Below are 21,293 nucleotides of genomic sequence, written 5' to 3'. Positions count from 1 at the left end.
ATGGCTGAAAAGCTTACATGGTCAAAATAAAATTGCAAAAGTCATGTAAGATGACCTAAAAACTGAATGTATAAAATCTATGCACTGAGGAGCATATTTTCCAGAAGCTATAGAAATCCAGAAGCTATAAAAAGAGAGACATGTTTAAATTTATAAAAGCTAAGAACCTTGATATGACAAAAGATACCATAAAAAATAACAAATGAACATTCAATTTAGAATAAAATATTTGTAACTGATTTGTCCAAACAGCTAAATATTTGACAAAAAGAGAAACAACCCAACTGAAAAATGGGCAAAGAGTAGTGAATCCAAATGGCCAATAAATTTATAAAAAGATTCTCAAATTCATTATTAGCAAGCAAAATTCAAATAAAAGTAAAAATAAAATGTCATTTTACACCAGACTGACAGGAATGGAAGAGAATATGACAACTATTACTGGTGGTGATTTAGGGAAAGGATTACTCTCATGGTCATGGCTGGTAGAAATATGAGGTGTTATAGGTTTGGGGAAATCCATCTGCCAACGTCTATTAAATTAAAAAAAATATGTATACTTTTTTGGCCCAGTCCATGAACTCTGTTCCACAGAAAGAAATGCATCAGTATATAAGGCTTTATGTTGTAGTGGCAAAAACCTCATTAGAAATAATGCATTAGTGTTATATCTCTTGACCTATAGTATTTTCCACAAGATATTTAAAAAAAATTTTTAAATTTATATTGAAGTATAGTTGATTAACAATGTTGTGTTACTTTCTGGTGTACAGCAGATTGATTCAGTTATACATATACATGTATCTATTCTTTTGCAAATTCTTTTCCCATTTAGGTTATTACGGAGTACTGAGAAGAGTTCCCTGTGCTATACAGTAGGTCCTTTTTTGTTATCTATTTTAAATATAGCAGCATGTACATGTCATTCCCCAATTCCCAATGTATCTCTCCCCCTCCACCCTTCTCCCCCTGGTAACCATGAGTTCATTCTCTAAGTCTGTGAATCTATTTCTGCATTGTAAATAACTTCGTTTGTATCATTTTTTTTTTTTAAGATTCCACATCTAAGTGATATTGAATGATATTTTTCTTTCTCTGTCTGACTTACTTCACTTAGTATGATAATCTCCAGGTCCATCCATGTTGCTGCAAATGGCATTATTTCATTCTTTATAATGGCTGAGTAATATTCCATTTTATATATGTACCACATCTTTATCCATTCATCTGTCGATGGACATTTAGGTTGCTTCCATGTCTTGGCTATTGTAAACAGCGCTGCAATGAACATTGGGGTGCATGTATCCTTTTGAACCATGTTTTTCTCTGGATATATATATATATATATATATATTTTTTTTTTTTAAATATTTATTTATTTATTTATTTGGCTGCGCTTGGTCTTTAGTTGAGGCATGTGGGATCTTCAGTTGAGGCATGCGGGATCTAGTTCCCTGACCAGGGATTGAACTCAGGCCCCCTGCATTGGGAGCTTTGAGTCTTAACCACTGGACCACCAGGGAAGTCCCTGGATATATTTCCGAGTGAGGAGAGCATGACATAGAAATTATAGTATTCCGTTTTGTAAAATAACAATACTCATATATGTAGACATATTTACATGTACATTTCTGTATAAGATTACATGGTCAGGGATTATATGGAAGGTTAGGCTAATGTGAGGAGTGAAGAGAAAGGAGATAGGTAGCTAGAGAAAACTATCCCTTTTTCAAAGGATGAATACCAGCCATGGTTAAGGTTATTTAAAATTGCATAATATTGACTATGAATACAATTCCCAATGAGGAACTTAGAAAATTAAAGCCTGTCAAATCAACTGTTTTGGAGGATATAGACTTTGTGATATTTGTGAATGAATATGTACCATGTATATGTATGTATATATATATAATTTTTTTGTCATGTTTATTTATAGTCTCACATTTTTGGAAGTAGGTGTTATACCATACCATATTATGTTAAACCATAAATAAGCAATAGATTTTTAAAACCTTTTTTTCAAAAACAGTCATGCCTATAACAGCCTAAATAGTGCATATGAATATACATTTTATGTTTTATTTTTAATAGCTGATGGAAAAATAAAAATAAGAAATTTACATTTTTTTTTTTTGGCCGTGCCACACGGCTTGTGGGATCTTAGTTCACTGACCAGGGATTGAACCTGGGCCATGACAGTGAAAGCTCCAAGTCCTAATCACTGGACCACCAGGGAATCCCCAAGGAATTTACTCTTGATATTAGAAGACACTCTGTTTCAGACAGATAAAATAAATTTCATACTATTGTTTGCTTCATGTTCTTTTACTTTCGATGTTTGGAAAATTCTCTATTTAAAATTAAAATGGGACAATATAATGCTTTTCAAGGAATATGAAGAATGAAAGCAAGGAATTTCCTGGGGCACAAGTGTCCTGCCAGCATCAACTTTGGAAGATCTTCTATGGAAGAAAAATTAAGGATGTTCTTTTGCTGTCTGTCCACTAATTATTCAAGGTATGTAAGAACTCAGCAGAGTTTCACCTCAGAGAGGTTTCACCATTAATTACATCTGGCAATCTCAAATTCATATTCCAATTTCAGAGGTACTTTTAACTCAAGTTTTGGACCAAGGTGTGGGATGGAGAATTTCTCTTTATAGTCATATAGCATCAAGTCAAAATCTTGGGTCAGGGAGGGAAGGACTGGGAATGTGGGATTAGCAGATGTAAACTATTATATATAGGATGGATAAACAACAAGGTCCTACTGTATAGCACGGGGAACTATATTCAATATTCTGTGATAAACCATAATGGAAAAGAATATTAAAAAAAGACTGTCAAAAGAATACATCTTAGAGTATATTGGCAGAAAGGTGGCAGGGGATTTATAATAAATATATCCATGTGAGTTTGTACATCAACTAATACTTTTCTTTTTCTTTTATAAATTTATTTATTTATTTATTTTTGGCTGCGTTGGGTCTTCGTTGCTGCGCGCGGGCTTTCTCTAGTTGCGGCAAGCGGGGGCTACTCTTTGTTGAGGTGCACGGGCTTCTCATTGCGGTGGTTTCTCTTGTTGTGGAGCACAGGCTCTAGGCGTGTGGGCTTCAATTAGTTGTGGCACGCGGACCCAGTAGTTGTGGCTTGCAGGCTCTAGAGCGCAGGCTCAGTAGTTGTGGTGCACAGGCTTAGTTGCTCCGCGGCATGTGGGATCTTCCCGGACCCGGGCTCGAACCCGTGTCCCCTGTGTTGGCAGGTGGATTCTTAACCACTGCGCCACCAGGGGAGTCCTAGCAACTAGTACTTTTCAACCCTAGCAGTGTATTAGAATCACCTTCAAGTGCTTATTAAAAATGGAAATCCTTGTTAAAAATACACACACACAAAAAAGTCAAAATCTTGTCAAGCCTCTTTTGAGGTAGTGTGACATAGGTATAGATGTCTTCCTCCTCACCTCTAACTCCTCACGATAGGAATGAAAAATGTAGGCACTGATACATTTTTCTTTAATAAATGCCATGAATTTATGCTCAGCAGCACTGAATGTCAAAGAAGCATGTATTGCCAATTTCAATTACTGAAGAAGAATCTACAGGAGAACCAGCATAAGTCTTCTACAAAATTCAAGTATCAATAACCATCTTTGGAGCAGGTGACCTAAAGCCAATTTTGCAAAGGAAATTAAAATATGTAAACATTGGAAATATACCCAATTCACTCATAGGCTAAATGCAAATTCAAATTATAGTAAGATGTCATTAGTATTCTCCTACTAGTTTGACATTGAAAAGTGCATCTTGACAAAGGTATTGAAAAACAAGGACTCTCATGTCTTGCTGGTGGTTAAACTCACTCAACTTTTTTAGAAAGTAGTTGACAATATCCATAGTAATTGAAAATACACAGAATATTCAACCCAAAATTCACTCTTCTGGGATTTTTCTACAGATAAGCTCTCACATGTATGTACAAGGATGTTCATTACAATATTTTTTTTGTTTTAAGATTTTTTTATATTTATTTTATTTATTATTATTTATTTTTGGCTGCATTGGGTCTTCATTGCTAGGCGTGGGCTTTCTCTAGTTGCAGCGAGCGGGGGCTACTCTTCGTTGCCGTGCGCGGGCTTCTCATTGCAGTGGCTTCTCTTACTGCAGAGCACAGGCTCTAAGCGTGTGGGCTTCACTAGCTGTGGCACATGGGCTCAGTAGTTGTGGCTCACGGGCTTAGTTGCTCCGCAGCATGTAGGATCTTCCCGGACCAGGGCTCGAACCCGTGTGCCCTGCATTGGCAGGCGGATTCTTAACCACTGCACCACCAGGGAAACCCCAATATTTTTTTTTAGGTAGCAAAATATTGGAAACACCTTGAATGTCTGCCAGTAGGAACCTAGTTAAATAAATTATAGTATATCCATAAAATAGAATATTATACATCACTTGTAGAAGAATGTGGCAGATCTAAATGTGTCAATATAGAAATATCTTCAAAAATATTTTAAAGGAGAAAATCAACATGTGTATGGTGTGCTTATATTTGTGAAAAAGTAGAACATGCATGCAAGTCATATACATATTATATATAAATGTGTATACATAAGTATATGTATATGTGTCTGTCTGTGATTGTATAAAAGCACACTTCAGAGATATTGCGGGTTTGGTTCCAGACCACTGCAATAAAGCAAATATAGCAATACAGCGAGTGACACAAATTTTTTGTTTCCCAGTGCATATAAAAGTTATGTTTGCACTGTAGTCCATTAAGTGTGCAGTAGCATTATGTCTAAGAAAACGATGTGCATACCTTAACTAAAAATACTTTGCTAAAAAATGCTAACCATCAACTGAGGCTCAGTGAGTTGTAGTTGTAACATCAAAGATCACTGATCACAGATCACTATAGATAGCACATATAATAATATAATATAATAATAATGAAAAAGTTTGAAACATTGTGAGAATGACCAAAATGTGACACAGACACAAAGTGAGCAAATGTTGAAAAAAAGGTGCTGATAGACTTGCATGACGCAGGGTTGCCTTCAATTTGTAAAAAATGCAGTATCTGTAAAGCACAGTAAATCGAAGCATGATAAAACGAGGTATACCTGTATACGTAGAGTAACTACGTATACATAGATTCTCTCTTTATCTGTCTCTATCTATACCCATCTCTCTCTCTCTCTCTCTATATCTATCTATTTATCTATCTATCTATCTAAACTGATACTAGAGTTTATCCCAGGGAAGGAGAACTGAGAAACTGGAGGACATGGATGGGTTTAATTGTATACTCCTTTATACTAGTAGAATTAAAAAAAAAAAAAAGGGAAGCATTTATTTAGTATATTCCAGATTTTGTTCTTTATACCCATTTTATGGATGAGGAAGCTGAATCCCAGTAAAGCAATACGCTTGTTTCCATAACCACTAGGTAATAGAGCCAGGGTTTGAATCCAGGCAGTCTAATTTCAGAACTTATGCTCTTACCTAAACGTGTGTATATGGCCTCTTTCCACAAATTAAAAAAAAAAAAAAATTAAAGTTAAAAACAACCTCACTGAGTTAGAAATTTCAAAATAATGGAGCCAAGAAAGAGGTATACTTTAATTTGTACTTGTTTAATTGGGAAATGATTTCTTTCTGATTATCCTGTGGGGATGCACCTGGTAAATCATTCTCAATTTTGGACAAGTTGTAAGAGTCAGAAAAATCTAGAAATTATGTAACTGCCATTTCTGGACTACGTCACATCCATCTGTTTATGTGTCTCTGCTGCAGTTATAAGTAGCAGCCTTTGGGCACCATACTCCCAAAACTGAAAAGATTTGATGTGTGCCATGTCTCTGGGGTTTGTGTTTGCTTGAGGTGGTGTGAGCTAATCTATCCGCTCATGGGCAAAGCTGATTCCAACAGTTAGTGGTTTCATTTCTTCCTGATCAAACTGTAAGTGGCTTTCTTTCTTCCTGATCAGACACTCTTTTACATAGAGCAAGGAAGTTAAGGCAGGATCATAAGACAGAAAATATTACCAATTGGAAAGATCCAGAGGACTTAGGGCTAAAAGACCAATTTTAAAGCTTGGATGATTATATGACTTTGGACAAATCACTTAACTTTTCTGAGTCTCAGTTTGCTATCTGTAAAAGAAAAATGCTAATGCCTACTGCAGAGGTTGTTATGAAGACAGATGAGATAACTCCTTAAAGTAACTAGCTCAATACCTAGCATGTGATCACTGCCTACATAAGGTGTTCAGCTCAATACCTATTGCATGGTTATCACTCAAAATATATGAGCTGAATCTGAATTTCAGTTCCTTGTGAGCAGGCACACAATTCACAGTTGTTGCTTGAATGTATGAATCAATGAATGAATGATTATGATTAACATAATCTTCTGCATGTAGTGTAACACCTGTATGTTGAATCTTCTAATGATGGAAAAGTGAGTCAGATCAAAGATCCAGAGTGTGAATATCTGTCACCCAGGTGTGAAAACCAGAGAGTTAATGGTTCTTAGGTGGAGCAGGATGAGAGAGTTTTAACTCTGAGTATAGTATATAGTTTAGAACAATCTTCTTAATTAATATCATAGTACAGGTTCTTTGGTGTAATAGCATCTGCCCTCAATTCAGTGATTCTTTTGTGAGTTTATTACTATTATTACATTGTGTTCAAAAGAGCTCAAGTGTCCCAAAGCTTTTACTTCCGGCTCTTATTACTAATTATTCCCATCAGTGGTAAGTGAGACTTACAGAGTTAGAAAGGAAAAAGAGCAGGAATACTCCAGGTATTGGGAACACACTGAAGACAACTCCTGATTGTCATTTCCTCTCTTAACCTAGAGGCCTTGATTGTATCACCTTTGGCTGAAACCACATCCTGAAACATGACTGTGCCTCTTTGTACTGGTTCCAGAATGTTTGTCCTACAATGTGAGATTTTGTGCCCCTTCCAGGGAAGGATACTTAAGTCCAGCCCTGATAATAAGGCAAAGTGACTCCAGGGAGAAATGCCCAGTGTCTGTGCCTTGCTATGCTGGGTTTATGCTGAAGAAGTGAAAATCAAAAGCCTTAAGCACAATAATTTGTGCTTTTAGAGTCTGGAAGAGCTGCATAATATATGAACCTTTTAAAAAAGAAATCGTGTAGTTAATAAATTCCCCCTAGCAATTTGCTAATAAATTAAGCCCTATTCCCCCTGCAAAAAAATTTTTTTAAAGTAAACATTTATACAATGCAGATTGCACTAAAAAAGAAGAATCTGAACTAAACAGTGTTTTTTTGTTTTCCATTAACTTGTGCACAAATACTGAAAATGACATAGAATACCTACAGCCATGGACATGAGTCTGACAATACTTGGCATGTAGATGTCAGGGACCAATTACTGTTTGAAAGGCGATACTGTTCTTTTTTGTAACTTTAAGTTATCAACCTGCTGCTGTTTGTGTAGCCATGACATCATGTTGTATCCCTTCTGTCCCCACAACTTGATGTCTATTAATATACTGAATACCAGTGGTCATTGGCTCGTGGACCCATAAGTTGCATCCAAAAAAAATCAGAATAGAAGACAATACACATTTTCAAAAGTTTTTTTTTCCCATTGATGGATGGAATATTTGTTTTCCCCTTCCTTCTGCCTTGTTCTCTCACCCCTTTCTATCTTCTACCCACCCATTAAAAACTATTTTGAAGATATTTTCTCCAATAATTGTGTGGATGTACCATACCCAGGATTCTTGGTTTCAAATACAGAAGTTGACTCTGGTTAACTTAGGTTTTAAAAGAAGAATTTAATAGACCTACATGGAGGACCACACTCTGGCAAGAATTCAGGGAGGCAAAGCCTGGCTTAGACCTTGGCAGAGGAAAGGCCTACTCTCTGGCTGGGAGCAGGCAGATCTTCTGCTCTTAGGCTTTTCCATACTGGGAGGTGGGACCTCTGCCAGCCACCTTTCTAGGGATTTCCTCCAAATGAGCAGAACATTTCATTTTCAATGTCCAGTAGCTTCTCAATTTGGAAGAAAAAAAAAAACCCTTAAGCTTCAATTTTTTTCCCCTAAATGTATTGTTTAGAACTAGGATGGCTATTGTGAGCGTTCACCTAGTAGGTCGTAGAGTCTAGTAGGTGTTAGAGCCACCTACATCCTTTACTTCTTAGTGGTACATTAAACATGAAAGCAGCAGATTCAGTGTCTGGTGAGGACCTGTTTCCTGGTTTGCAGATGGCCACCTTCTCACTGTATCCTTACATGGCAGAGAGAGAGAGCAAGTTTGCATGTGTTTCTTCTTAGAAAGGCACCAAACCCATCATGTGGGCTCCACCTTCATGACCTAATCACCTCCTAAAGGCTTCACCTCCTAATACCATCACATTGGGCATTAGGGCTTCAACATATGAATTTGGGGGAGACACAAACATGAATATCCATAGCACCTCGGATCTGGCATATAGATGCCACTTAATAACTATTTGTTGAATGAGTGATTGCATGAGTGAGTAATCTCATGTTTATTTGGTGTTCTTTCCAAGATTATCTGGGAGATTTTCAATCTTCTTGTCTGCTCTGAACTCTCACTAGGGCTCTGTGAGGGCGTCTTCCTTGGGTCCCTCTGTTGCAATTTATTGGACGATTGGCTCATTCAGGAGGAACATATTTGCATTTTTTTAAAGAGATTTTTTTTTTTCCTTGATGTGGACCATTTTTAGTCTTTATTGAATTTGTTACAATATTGCTTCTGTTATATGTTTTGGTTTTTTGGCCCCGAGGCATGCGGGATCTTAGCTCCCTGACCAGGGATCTAACCAGCACCCTCTGCATTGGAAGGTGAAGCCTTAACCACTGGACCGCCAGGGAAGTCCCCATACTTGCATTTTGAAGACCTTGGTTATATCAATTTCTTCTCAATCCGTGAAGAATCAGCATACTGGGGCACTCTTCTTCCTCATCCATTTAGGCTGAAGTTCATCACCATAGTGACTATTCTAAGTATGACTGAGGAGATTATTTCCATGTATGCAGCATTTAGCAAGGTTTACTTGGTCACTGGGAAGATGGGTTAGTTCAGCATTGGCTTGTGGATTCTTTATGCTGGTTTCGGTACTTTCCTTAGTGATGATCCTTGTTACAGTTGGAAAATTTTCTGTTGTCAATTTATTTTTATACAGTATGTGGATGACCTTCACGAAGAATGACTTAAAAATCTATTGTTACTCGTAGGATGTGCTGTTGTCCATAGTGGCCTTGTGCTTGCCATTCTGATGGAATGTTAATTAATATTCAGTCCTGGAGAGATTTGAATGGCTCTGGCATGCTAGCTGATTGCACTAAGGATCTTAGGTAAAATCACTTTTCAACCAGGGAGACTCTTTTCCTAGATTTAAATATTCTTTCATGTTTCAGTCATCTTGAACTGTGTTTACTTAGCTACGTTTTTTTTTTTTTTTATGGTGGGGACCCAAAATAACACGGGATACCTGCCAATATTTACAAAAATTTTTCCCTATTGGGGTGTGTGTGCACATATCAGGGCCCTTTAAGGTTATACTTACAGTGGGATCTTAAGTGTGCGTGATGATTGTCAAAAGGCAGTGAGAGTGACTTCCATCTATGGGGTGTCTGGATTATTCTGTTTGTGCTGAACTTTTCCACTTTCATGAGTTTAGAAAAACTGCAGGCCTGTGGAGTCATTTAATGTTTTTTGACCATTTAAAGCAAATGCATTTCAACATTTATAGACTACTTTTCTGGGTGCCCTTTTTCCCTCTCTTGAAGGCCATAGGCTGAAATGACCATCCTTGTTCTGTGCCCATATCTCCAGCTGGCCCCTCCTCTTCCTACCTGTGCCTTCCTTTCCCATGGCTGCAGCCATCTGACCAAGAGATGGAGGTGGACCTGGGCTCCAGTCTCCTGAGATCAACTGTCCTAGGACCGAGGAATTACCCAGGCCTTGGCCTTTCAGTGCTAAAATCAGAAAAGTCCTCGGCAAACCAGGATGGTTGGTCCCCATACTTTTATTCTTGTTAGGGGATCTTTAAGAATTCCTAATCAACAGCTTCATTGACTGGACAGTAATTTTGTGACCTTGCATTGTTGCCCCAGCACTGAATTTTGCCTTGATCTCAGGTTGAGGAGCCATCTTGCACCTACATCTAGTAGAAAGGTCTTGGTCATACTTCTTTATGATGGAGGTCCTCTTGTCATTATCTGTCTAGTACTCCAGGTCCTTCTAGCCGGGGTCCTGCCATGTTAGCCTTGGTCCCCAGGCTACATCTCTACCTAATGTGGTCTGCTTCTAGCTCTTTGGTGCCAAGACACCATCTATACCACCTGTTACCTATGCTCAACTTGAAGTCTACCTAGCATCTCTAGTACTGGTTCTCAAAGTATGATCTTGCATCCCATCTATGCATTAGCATCACATGGGAACTTTTAGAAATGCAAATTCTCAGGCTCCATGATCCTTAAAGCATGGCTACTTCCACTTTTGATAGAGACTGTCCAGGTTTGCCCAGGACTGAGTGGCTTACTGGGCATGGGGCTTTCAGTACTAAAACTGGGAAAGCTCTGGGAAAACTGGACAGGTGAAAACCTTAACTGAGTAAACCCATTAGTTTATTCAATGCTATTGACTTATGGGGACAGTAAAACAGGGAAATAAAAAGATTATCAAACCTTCAGGATGTCCCCTCATTTACAATCAAAAGAAAGAATGCCAAAAGGAAGACAGTCTATTATGGGATATGCATGTGCAAAATGTATATTTGAATAATTTTCAGAATTGAATAGGTTCATTTCAACCAGGACTGTTTAAAGACTCTTTTTCTTTTTTTAAAAAAACTTTTCTTGGAAGCAAACTCAGTGGAGTCAGGTTTTTAGAATGAACTTGCTGTGTAATCTCGAGCAAAGTACTGATCTTCTGCTTTATCTGTATTTGGGACAGTAATAAATTTTTCTTCTAATTACATTACAGGGGATGAATTGAGGATAAATGAGATTAAGTAGTGTCTATAAAAATACTCTATTTCTTAGATGGATGCTGTATAAGTATGTCATTTTATTAACAGTAATAAACCCATACACAGACACTTTCCAAAGAGAACATAATGTCTCTTACAAGATATGAGAAGAAACTAAAGGTAGCACCCGCCTTCCCCAGATGGGAGTCATTTCTCTCTCTTGTGAATTCCTATAAGGTTTACTGTCCAGGCTTGTTCTCAGCCTTGACTGCATACGGGAATCACTCAAAGAGCTCTTAAAAAACAAAAACAAAAACAAACACAAACTGATGCCGGGGACCCCCTTCCCTCCAGAGGGCCTGATTTAATCCATCTGCTGTGGTACTAGGTCCTTGGGTGGTTTTGTTTGTTTGTTTGTTTGTTTTAAATTTTAGCGTTTCATTTATTTTTTTATACAGCAGTTTCTTATTAGTTATCCATTTTATAAATATTAGTGTATATATGTCGATCCCAATCTCCCAATTTCCCAGTTCATCACACCACCCCTTGGGTGGTTTTAAATTCACCAGGTGATTCAAATATTTAGCCAGATTTGAGAGTCATGGGCCTAGAATAGTTTTCAAACATTAGTCATAAGAATCACTGGGGAGCATGTTAGAAATACAAAATTAGCCTCCCCCTCAGTCTGGTTAAGTACATCTAGGGTAGGATTCAGCAATCTGCTTAGTGTATAAACTTGCCTGAGGGTTCTGATGGAGCTGGTTGGAGATCTGGTCACTTTTAGAAACTTTTAACTGGATGTTTATTTATTTTTTTGCACAATATGGGGCACATGGTTAGTAGAGTGTCTAATATATTACAGGTATTTAATAAATGTGTGCTGAATGAGGCTTGCTGATTTGTATCCATCGAGTGACATTGATTTTCAGCTCTTAGATTGTAAAGCACTGGGCCTCAGGACTTGGGGCTACTTTTTAAATGATCTGTGCCTCAGTTAAGCTTGACACAGATGAGGTAATGTTAGCGCTTAATACACATCTCCACAATGTCGAGAACCTTGCCGAGCTGGAGAATGCCCCGGCAGTAGAAAGATGACCCCACACTGCTCTTCACCTTGAAACTCAGCCTTGTATTCTGGTTTCTGAAATGGTTCAGTGGAAACAGAGATCCGATGTCCAGCTCAAACTTTAAAAAAGTACCAGCCAACAGAAATTAGCAAAGCCCACTGTCATATCCAAATCAATGATTTTATTCGATTATTTTTTCCTCTTAGAACCCCATTTCTAAGCCTGCATTCAGCAAACAACAATCCACCTAGTTTGCTAAGTGTTATCACGGCCTCAGAAACCAAAGTCCCAGAGCACTTTGAACTTTGCTGTTGAAAAATCACAACAGAGAAGCAAAGCCTGATATAAAATGGTCAGAAGCCTTTGGATATAAAATTGTCAACTTGGCAGTTTAACAAGGCCCACCCTGCATGCAGCAAAAGGCTGAAAGTCCAAGACAAGCACAGGCCTATAGCAGTCGCTTAACAGAATTAGCCCTGCTGCCCTGTTCACATTACACTGCATTTGTCAAGCTCGATAGCCATCTCTTTCTTCCTGGAAGAACCAACTATTTTTTTTTAAGTTGACTTTTGTTTTCTGAGCCATGCCAACATTCCAGCCACATGAGAAAGCCTGAAGAGATCTAAACCCCAAATTCAAAGTACTGTTTGTACTACAAACATGTTACAGTTGTCATTGAACAGTACACAAACACATTAGGAGGAGGGAATGGAAACTGAATGGACATTAATTTCTGGGGTTAGCTGCCCAGGTGGAATGCTAATATTTCAGAGGGCCCATCCAAATGGTAACAGCCTTCCCTAAAGTCTAATTCAAGTCACTATAGGACAAAGCTTTGTTGATGCTAATCACAGCAGCTCAGCTAGATAATTAAATCAAACCTTCAGTAACAATTGAGGACAGTCTCCAGCTGGAGTTCTTCAGTTCTTTCATAGCAAAACTAATCTACCAACAATTAAGAGGGCCCAGGGACATTTACATATATAAAAGTGTGTTGTAACCACTTTTACGGTGTGGCTCATTTGAAGGAAATAAACTAGAGAAATTCTTCACATACTTCATTCCACAAATGTTCTATAAAATTCCTGCTGTAATCAGTCCCTTATAATATCTTTTTTTACAACATAGGCCAAGAAACCCAGCATTTTTAAAGAAAATGACTATTTCACATGATTTGTGATTTAAATTGTGGGTTTCTTAATATTGTAAGTAGGACTTAAAATACAAATTGCCAAATGTTTAAAATAACTTTACCTTATTCTCTGCTTAATTTGGATTGATACCATTAGGTAAATTTGTAACTGCTAAGGAAAATAAGGAAGACCTTATTTTCTTTATCCTAGATATCTAGATTACTTTCCCAAATTCTTCTCAATCCGTTGGCTCCACTGTAGCGTCAAGTAGGAAAATGGCTTTTTAGAGTGACAGGAATTCTGCAGGATAAAATGTCCATAAAAAGGGGACAGAGAATGTGATATTCTACAAGGTAAATAACTTCCTTCTTTGCAGTTGTTTGTCCAAATTCCCTTATTCAGTTACCCTAATGTTTGTGTTTATGTCCCTGTTTGGTCTTCCAGGTTGTATTACTAAACTTCCAATATCTAGCTCCAAAGAGATAGACAGTGAAAATAACTAAAATAAGCTACTAATAAATGTTCCCGTTAGCAAACAGAGACAGGACAAGGTCTTGAAATACCCTCTGACTTGTAAACAAAATACTAAATTATGCTCTAATTTGAATACACTTGATTATACTAAAATTTTATTGAAGATTGAGCTATATCACTATACTCTAACAGCAAACAAATGTCAGGTCTGTTGGCCTTATCATTAGCAATTGGAAGAGGGGCAGTGGAAATTATTGGTAAGAGCATTTTGGGTCTTCTGAGACTGGAAGTTTGGCGGAGGATTTTAGTGATTTTTTTCAGACAACCATTTTAGCCTCTTTGATACTCTGCCCTTGAATTTTCACTTAGATTATTAATATAAAGACCTGTGGTAGTCAAGTGATATGAGTTTATGGACACAAACACTGTTGTTCCTTCCAAATTCCTTCAGCCAGGGAAGAGAAACTAATACTTACTGAGCGTCTGTTATGGACCAGTTTCTTTCACATGTCAGCTCATTGAATCATTTCAAAATTACTCACTTTGTGCTATTATCTCCACTTTCACAGATGAGAAAATGCAGTCTCAGAGAATGTAAGAATCTTGCATAATATCACTCTACTACTTAGTGGGGCACCAGAGATTCCAACTGAGGTTGCTGATTCCAGAACCCACATTTTCTTCTCCTGTAGTTTCCCGAGTCGTTAGATGGTTAGGATAGGCTTTGGATGGTGTCAGTGAAACAAATGGATGGAGGTGAGGTGGGGAACCTCAAGAAAAAGAGAACAGTTGAATGAGTACTAAGTCAGATCAAAGCTACATTTCTGGCATTTCACCCTTTGTGCTTTACCCTGCCCATGTTTCTTTAAGAATTATAGCCTTTTAAATATAAGGAATGAAAACTTTTGGCTTGTGGAAACCTGCAGAGAGGAAACACACTTCTTGGGAGTTGGGAGTGTTAAGACAACTGGGCTACATTTGGAATCTAGCCTCTAATGTAGGTTTTTGTGGAGAAGCCACTTTACTTGGGTATTTTGCATAGAGGGCAAACAAAAGCATATAGGATTGCTTTAGATTCCTTGCATTTTAGGTTTCTCACTGTTGTAAACATCCAAAAAATAAGTGCCAGAAACAGAAGATTGAACCTACATGCTTTAACGCATTTGGACATCATGATGAAATCTGTAAATTTTGTACACAACTTTTTTTGAAAAGGAGGTAAATTGCTAACACAACTTTTTCTGGATTTTGAAAAGTATACACATGGTATCACCTGTAATAAGCATACTCTTAGCCTGACTTTGCATATTCTAGCCCTGAATTCATATCACTTACAATAAATAGAAAACCAGAATGACATTCTGAGACATTTTAAAATAAGAAATTCTTGGTAAAAAAAGGTCATGCTCCTTAAGCACAACATACCTATTGAGTCAGGGACCTGGGATGATTTAAAAAAATCAATCATTAAAAACTAAAGGTGGAAAACTAAAGGATTATTGGTAACTCCTCCACTACCTAGAAATTCAATAAGCCAGAAAACTGCCCAAATATTCTCATGCATATGATTTTTCAGTTGCTGACTTTTACCTACGCTTAAATAAAAAAAGCTAAAACTCTTCACATATAAAGTATATAAAAATACTTATAAACACATGAATGATGTAGATTTAAATGACCAGGTTTTTTTAAAGCTAATAAACTGTACAGTTTTTATTCGGTTCAGACGGCACATTTTGACTCCACAACATAAAAGACTATGTGTATCCTTACATCATGCGTACCCAATAATACCCATCTAGTTTTACTTGAGGCTTTTCTGTACCCTATTATTTGTTGACTCTCTCTCAAGCAACTACCAGAGCTTCAAGAATTTCCAGTTTTGGTGGGAAGCAGCAGCATAGCACAGGGAGATCTGCTCGGTGCTTTGCGATGACCTAGAAGGGTGGGATAGGGAGGGTGGGAGGGAGACTCAAGAGGGAGGGGATATGGGGATATATATATGCATATGGCTGATTCGCTTTGTTGTGCAACAGAAACTAACACAGTATTGTGAAGCAATCATACCCTGATAAAGGTCTATTGAAAAAAAAAAAGAATTCCCAGTTTCTTCAAATATTCACCAACTGAGGGTAATGAAAACATTAAAGGCTGACTATAGATAACCCACAGTTCTTAGGTTTGGAAATGGTAAGGAAAAGACAGATAAGGAGGAACATTTAAAACAAAACAACAAATATAGGTGAGAGTTTGACATATCGAAAAGCAACTTTTAAATCAGCAAGAACTTACCTCTGTAGTTCTATTGCTTTTGACATTGAGAAGTGAATCCTAGAGCTCTTCTCTGAGGTTCTACCCACTAAGGACGTTGTGAAAACAATAGTTCTTTGCCTCAAGATTGTGGTGACCAGTGGCAAAGCTAAGCTGAAGCTACCAGAGCTTTACACCAAGTTCCCTGGGCTGTGATGAAGCTCCTGAGGGGTTCTGGGAAAGATAAAGTGAGGCCCAGCTGCAGCTAGCCCACCATGAAAACTTCTCTGCACAACTGTCCCAAAGTTTGGATCGCTGAGAATTCCTAAGGAGAGTGAGGAAAAAGAAGAGGAAGAAGAGAAAACCAGAAGGTTGTTTGGAGTGGGGAGGGTCTCAGGCTCTGTCTAGACATCATTCTATATTCCTGTCCAGAAGTGCACATGGTTGGTCCCCAAGAGAGGCTTATATTATTTTATTTATGCAGCAATTTTACGTGGTGGTATCAATTTCACTTTAACAGTGGACAAAGCATAGTTCTGGGAAGGTAAGTATGGTGACTGAGCTCACACAGCTAATAAATGGGAAGCTGGGACTTAAACACTATACTTTTGTCCAATGCACTGTCCGTCTCCCAACACATAGAGCCAAGGAATGGAAAGGGCAATTAAGGAAAGTTATTGCTCTCTGCTCCTCTCATAGGCCCATTTTCTTCCCTCCATCAGACATGTATTAGTAGCTACTTGGTGCGATTAGTAATCTTAATAAGGCCCCTTATTTCTCTTCTTTAATTACTCCCGCAAGGTATATATTTCTCAAAAATGAATACTTATGAAATGACCCACTTCAAACTTATGTTTTTCAGGCGAAGTCTAGAGTTAATAAGTATCTAAACATTACTCCCAAACAAGAGATGTGCGCTTTTTCTTCCTCCCTCTTTGATTAACCCCATACGTACCTAACATGTTGAGGTTACTTGTAATTTTGGTTATAAATGGTTATTAAATTTTTAAAAATCAATGATTTTTGAAATAGCTACTCTTTTCTTTGTTGTCTACAATGTATTGTATTCCACAGCTTCCTATTTTTATATTTAATTAAAAAAAATTTTGGAGTAAATCTTGAAAAATTATTTCAGAAAGGATGAACAGTTAAGTTTTCTGAGTTCTTCTGTATCTAAAAATATCTTTCTATTGTGTTTGCACTTGAAATTTGGCTGGCATAGATTTCTAGGTTCAACTGTTAATTTTTCTTAGAATTTTGAATAAAGTACTCCAGCATTTTCTCACACCCAGTGTTGCTGGGTCTGAGAAATGACAGATAGATAGTAATCTAATTCTCATTCCTTAGTTGACAACCTTTTCCACTTCTCTGGAAGTGTTTAGGATTTTCATTTTATCACTGGAGTTTTGAAGTTTCATGTGGATGTGATTTACTGTTGTTCATTCATTCATTCTCATAGGCACTTGATGGGCCCTTTGAATGAAAAGATTCATGTGTTTCTTCATCTCTGGGGAAGTTTCTTCAATAACTTCTATGTCATCTCCTTTTTTTCTGTGATCTCTGTTTTCTCTCTGGGATACCTATCAGACAGCCACTGAAACTTCTGGATCTGTCCTCCAAGTCTTCTTCTCTTCCTTCATGCCTTCTGTCTCATTTTTCTTTTGCACAGTATTTTGGGAGACTTGCTCAGCTTGAGCTTCCAGCTCGCCGATTCATTCTTCAGCTATGTCCATTCTATTTAGATAACTTAAAAAATTCAACAATAACATTTTAAATTTCTAAACCCTTTAATTTGTTTTTCTTTTTGGCTATATCCTCCTGATTTCTGAGAATATCACTATTGTATTAATTTGCTAGGGCTGCCACGACAAAGCCATAGACATGGTGGCTTAAACAATAGAAATTTATTTTCTCATAGTTCTGGAGGCTGGAAGTCCAAGATCAAGGTGCTGAGCAAGGTTAGTTTCCTCTGAGGCTTCTCTCCTTCACTTGCAGACGTCCATCCTCTTGCTGCCTCTTCAAATGGTCTTTCCTCTGTGTATGCACATATCTGCTTTCCCTTATGTGTCCTAATCTCTTCTTATATAAGGACTCTAGTCTTGGATTAGGGACCACCCAATAACCTCATTTTAACTTAATTACTTTTTTAAAAGCTCTATCTCCAAGTATTCTATACAATCACATTCTGAGTTACTGGGGGTTAGGGTTTCAAGATATAAATTTTGGGGGAATTCAGCCCTTAATGACTATATAAAATTTTTACTTAAAGACATTTCCCTCACCTTGTTCTATTAATTCTGTTTTCTGAGATGTTAGTTAATCAATTAGTTGGATTTGGTGCCATTCTTTATTGGTATTGTTTTAACTCAAATGTTCAGTAATTTTTAGTTGTTTTCTTATCTTTGTCCTTGTCACTTGTGTGAAGATGCTGATTGTAGTAACTGTAGATCACCTTTAATGATTGCATGGAAGGGGCGAAATACTCTGCTGGATGAGAGGTAAGGAGTTTCCCTGCTCCTCCTTGGGTCAGTTTCTTTTTTTTTTTTTATTGAAGCATAGTTGATTTACAATGTTGTGTTAGGTTCAGGTGTACAGCAAAGTGAATCAGTTATACATATACATATATCCACTCTTTTTAAAATTCTTTTCTCATATAGGTCATTACAGAATATTGAGTAGATTCCCTGTGCAATACAGTAGGTTCTTATTAGTTATCCATTTTATATATAGTAGTGTATATGTTAATCCTAATCTCCCAATTTATCCCTCTCCCCGCCTTTCGCCCCGGTAACCAGAAGTTTGTTTTCTACATCTGTGACTCTATTTCTGCTTTGTAAATAAGTTCATTTGTACCATTTTTAAAAATTCCACATATAAGCGATATCATATGATATTTGTCTTTCTCTGACTTACTTCACTCAGTATGACAATTACCAGGTCCATCCATGTTGCTGCAAATGGCATTGTTTCATTCTTTTTTATGGCTAATATTCCACTGTATATATGTATCACATCTTCTTTATCTGTTCCTCTGTTGATGGATACCGCCTGGGTCTTGGACCCTGGAGCAGACATCAGTGCTTTACCGCAGTTCGCAATGTTTCTCCTGACAGCTGTTTAGCAGGATGTGGGAGGGACTAACCAGTTTAGCATCTCCAAAGCTGCCTTCAGACTCTTCCCTATTATTTTATCTGTTGACTCTGGAACTCCCAGAACTGCATGTCACCTTCTCCTGCATGTGTTTCACACTGAGGCTTTTTTCAGTTTTGTGACTCTGCAGATATGATTCTGTCTGTTTACCACCTTTTAGAGATTCTTCAGAAATGTCTTTAGATGGTACACTTTCTTTTCTTCTAACATGTGGTGAATTTATTGTCTTTTATTTTTTACTTTTTTGCTTTTCATGAAATTTGGGGTAAGAGTGATAATATGTATAATTGCTTCTAAATTTTTACATTATTATCAAGTAAATCTGGAAATGCCATTATGTTATCATTCAGTATCAGTAGATATTCAAATATGTTAAAAATGCCTTCAATCCCTCTGGCTAGATCACAAATAGTTGTTGTCTAATGCCCAACAATCTCCATTTCTATCTTCCTAGAACATTTTTACTCCTTCCATTTTTGTTCTCACATCTTTTCTTAAACGTCTTCAACAGCCATGTAAATCCATAAAACATCTTGACCTTAGGATTTACCCACCTTTTTGATGAACCATATCTTTAAAAAAAAATCACTATTGACCTGTTGAGAGGAAAAAGATTTAAGGAACAGATGGATTTTATTTTGGATATGTTGTGTTTGAAGTGACTAAGTGATATATACATAGGAACATTGAACAGCCATTTGGAGATACAGTAGAAAACTCTTCAAGCTCCAGCTTACCACTCCATTTATTCAAGGAAATCCTACTATATAAGTATTATTATATCATGTACCAGAGATACAAAGATTAGCAAAGCATGATACTTGCATTCAAGTAACTGAAAATCTAGTGAGAATTTCTATAAAAGAAGTGTGTACAATGGATACAGAGAGTGAGTGGGATAGTGAGGACAAGCCAATCCCAAATCTCTACCCACTCTGTGGATTCTCTTTGGGTTGGAATATGCCAAAGTAAAGTACTGTACACACTTCTTTTTTGTATGTGCTTGGCTGGCTAACTGGGACACTGTTCAGTACGTATTGTACAACCTATCCTTTTCATGTTAGGGGCTTAATCTTGGGTTTAGTGAAAGTCTCTCCACACCATTCCTCCTCCACCTCTTCACCCACAAAAATGCACAAATTGTTATTCAAACTCTGGAAAAGTGGCTCTTTGGAAGATGAGGAGTGGTTTTCAAGGGGGAGCAAAAGGGCTAGCAGAACATAGACTAGGGAAGAAGGAACACTCAGTTGAGTCTCTGGAGGGAAATCATCACAATGAGGATACTGTGGGAGAACGAGTCTTGATTTCTTGGGAATGGTTTTAGTTATGGGTTGTCAAGAGAAGAAAGGTGTGCTGGATGTTGTTTATTGGCTTTCAACAACATCCTTGCCCTTCTAAGCTCCATCCTGCCTTAGAGGGCTGAAATGTTAAAAATTATATTTCCCAGTTTACCTTGTCAGCAGGTTCCAGTCTAGATTTCTCCAATGTGAGGCTCATGTGTGAATTTGGAGAAGTAGGAAAGAAGGAGGAACTGTTGACCTTTGGTTGTCGTGGCAGGCAGGTGACTGAGCATCAGCAGAGGATGGGGGTGAGATTTTGCAAAAGGCTACTGGGTGTCCTGAGAATTATTCACTCTGATGCTTGTGGAAATTTCTTGGGATTCCTGCCCTTTAAGATTTAAATTATTTCTTGAAATACCCAGAATGGCTCCTGTTTTCCTGACTGAACCCTGACTGACCAAAGGAAAATGATCGCTGCCTGAACTGGCATGAAAGTTGCGTGTACCATTTGGGGAGCCTAAGTAGGTGTCATTTCCACAGATGGTTTCCCCAAGAACCAGAGGCATGGATGCTACTGAATAGATAGGAGTGAATTTCTGGCAGGGCAGGGCCTGGCACTGGCACTGGGCTGAAGGAAATCTCAGTTTGTCCCATGGCCACAGTGGATCCAGACATTCAGACTTTTCGGGCTTTGTCATATCCATGTGCCTTGTAGACCATGAAACTATGTGGGAGATCAAGGTAATGAGAGAATGCAAGGAAATTTATACCCAGATATTGATAATCCTCCAAGGTTTGTATCAGTGGTTACTTATTTCTTGAGGCATTTCCCTGAGTTATTTCAGACTTATTTTTGTATTTCAAAAATGAAACTCCTTTTAGATGCACTCAAGATAGGTCCAACTCCTTATGAATTCTGTCTGTAATTAACAGCCTTACAATGAGTTTTCAGCATAATATATTGG

At 37.7% G+C, this 21,293-nt stretch overlaps 1 long non-coding RNA gene across 3 annotated transcripts in view; it reads left to right on the top strand.

The window, feature by feature from the left end:
• LOC103016496 (uncharacterized) overlaps positions 1–21,293 on the top strand; it is a 114,189-nt gene that overhangs the window by 36,303 nt on the left and 56,593 nt on the right. For 2 of the 3 annotated variants that reach the window (XR_009008259.1, XR_450273.2), the window contains exon 3: positions 2,391–2,517. This is a non-coding gene — a long non-coding RNA (uncharacterized LOC103016496). Of the gene's footprint in view, positions 1–2,390; positions 2,518–18,323; positions 18,397–21,293 lie in introns of all 3 variants that reach the window. The other variant, XR_450272.2, reaches the window with a different exon arrangement.

This window comes from Balaenoptera acutorostrata, chromosome 4 (assembly GCF_949987535.1).
Source record: "Balaenoptera acutorostrata chromosome 4, mBalAcu1.1, whole genome shotgun sequence".
NCBI lineage: Eukaryota > Metazoa > Chordata > Mammalia > Artiodactyla > Balaenopteridae > Balaenoptera > Balaenoptera acutorostrata.
This window is presented reverse-complemented; position numbering and strand designations above follow the sequence as displayed.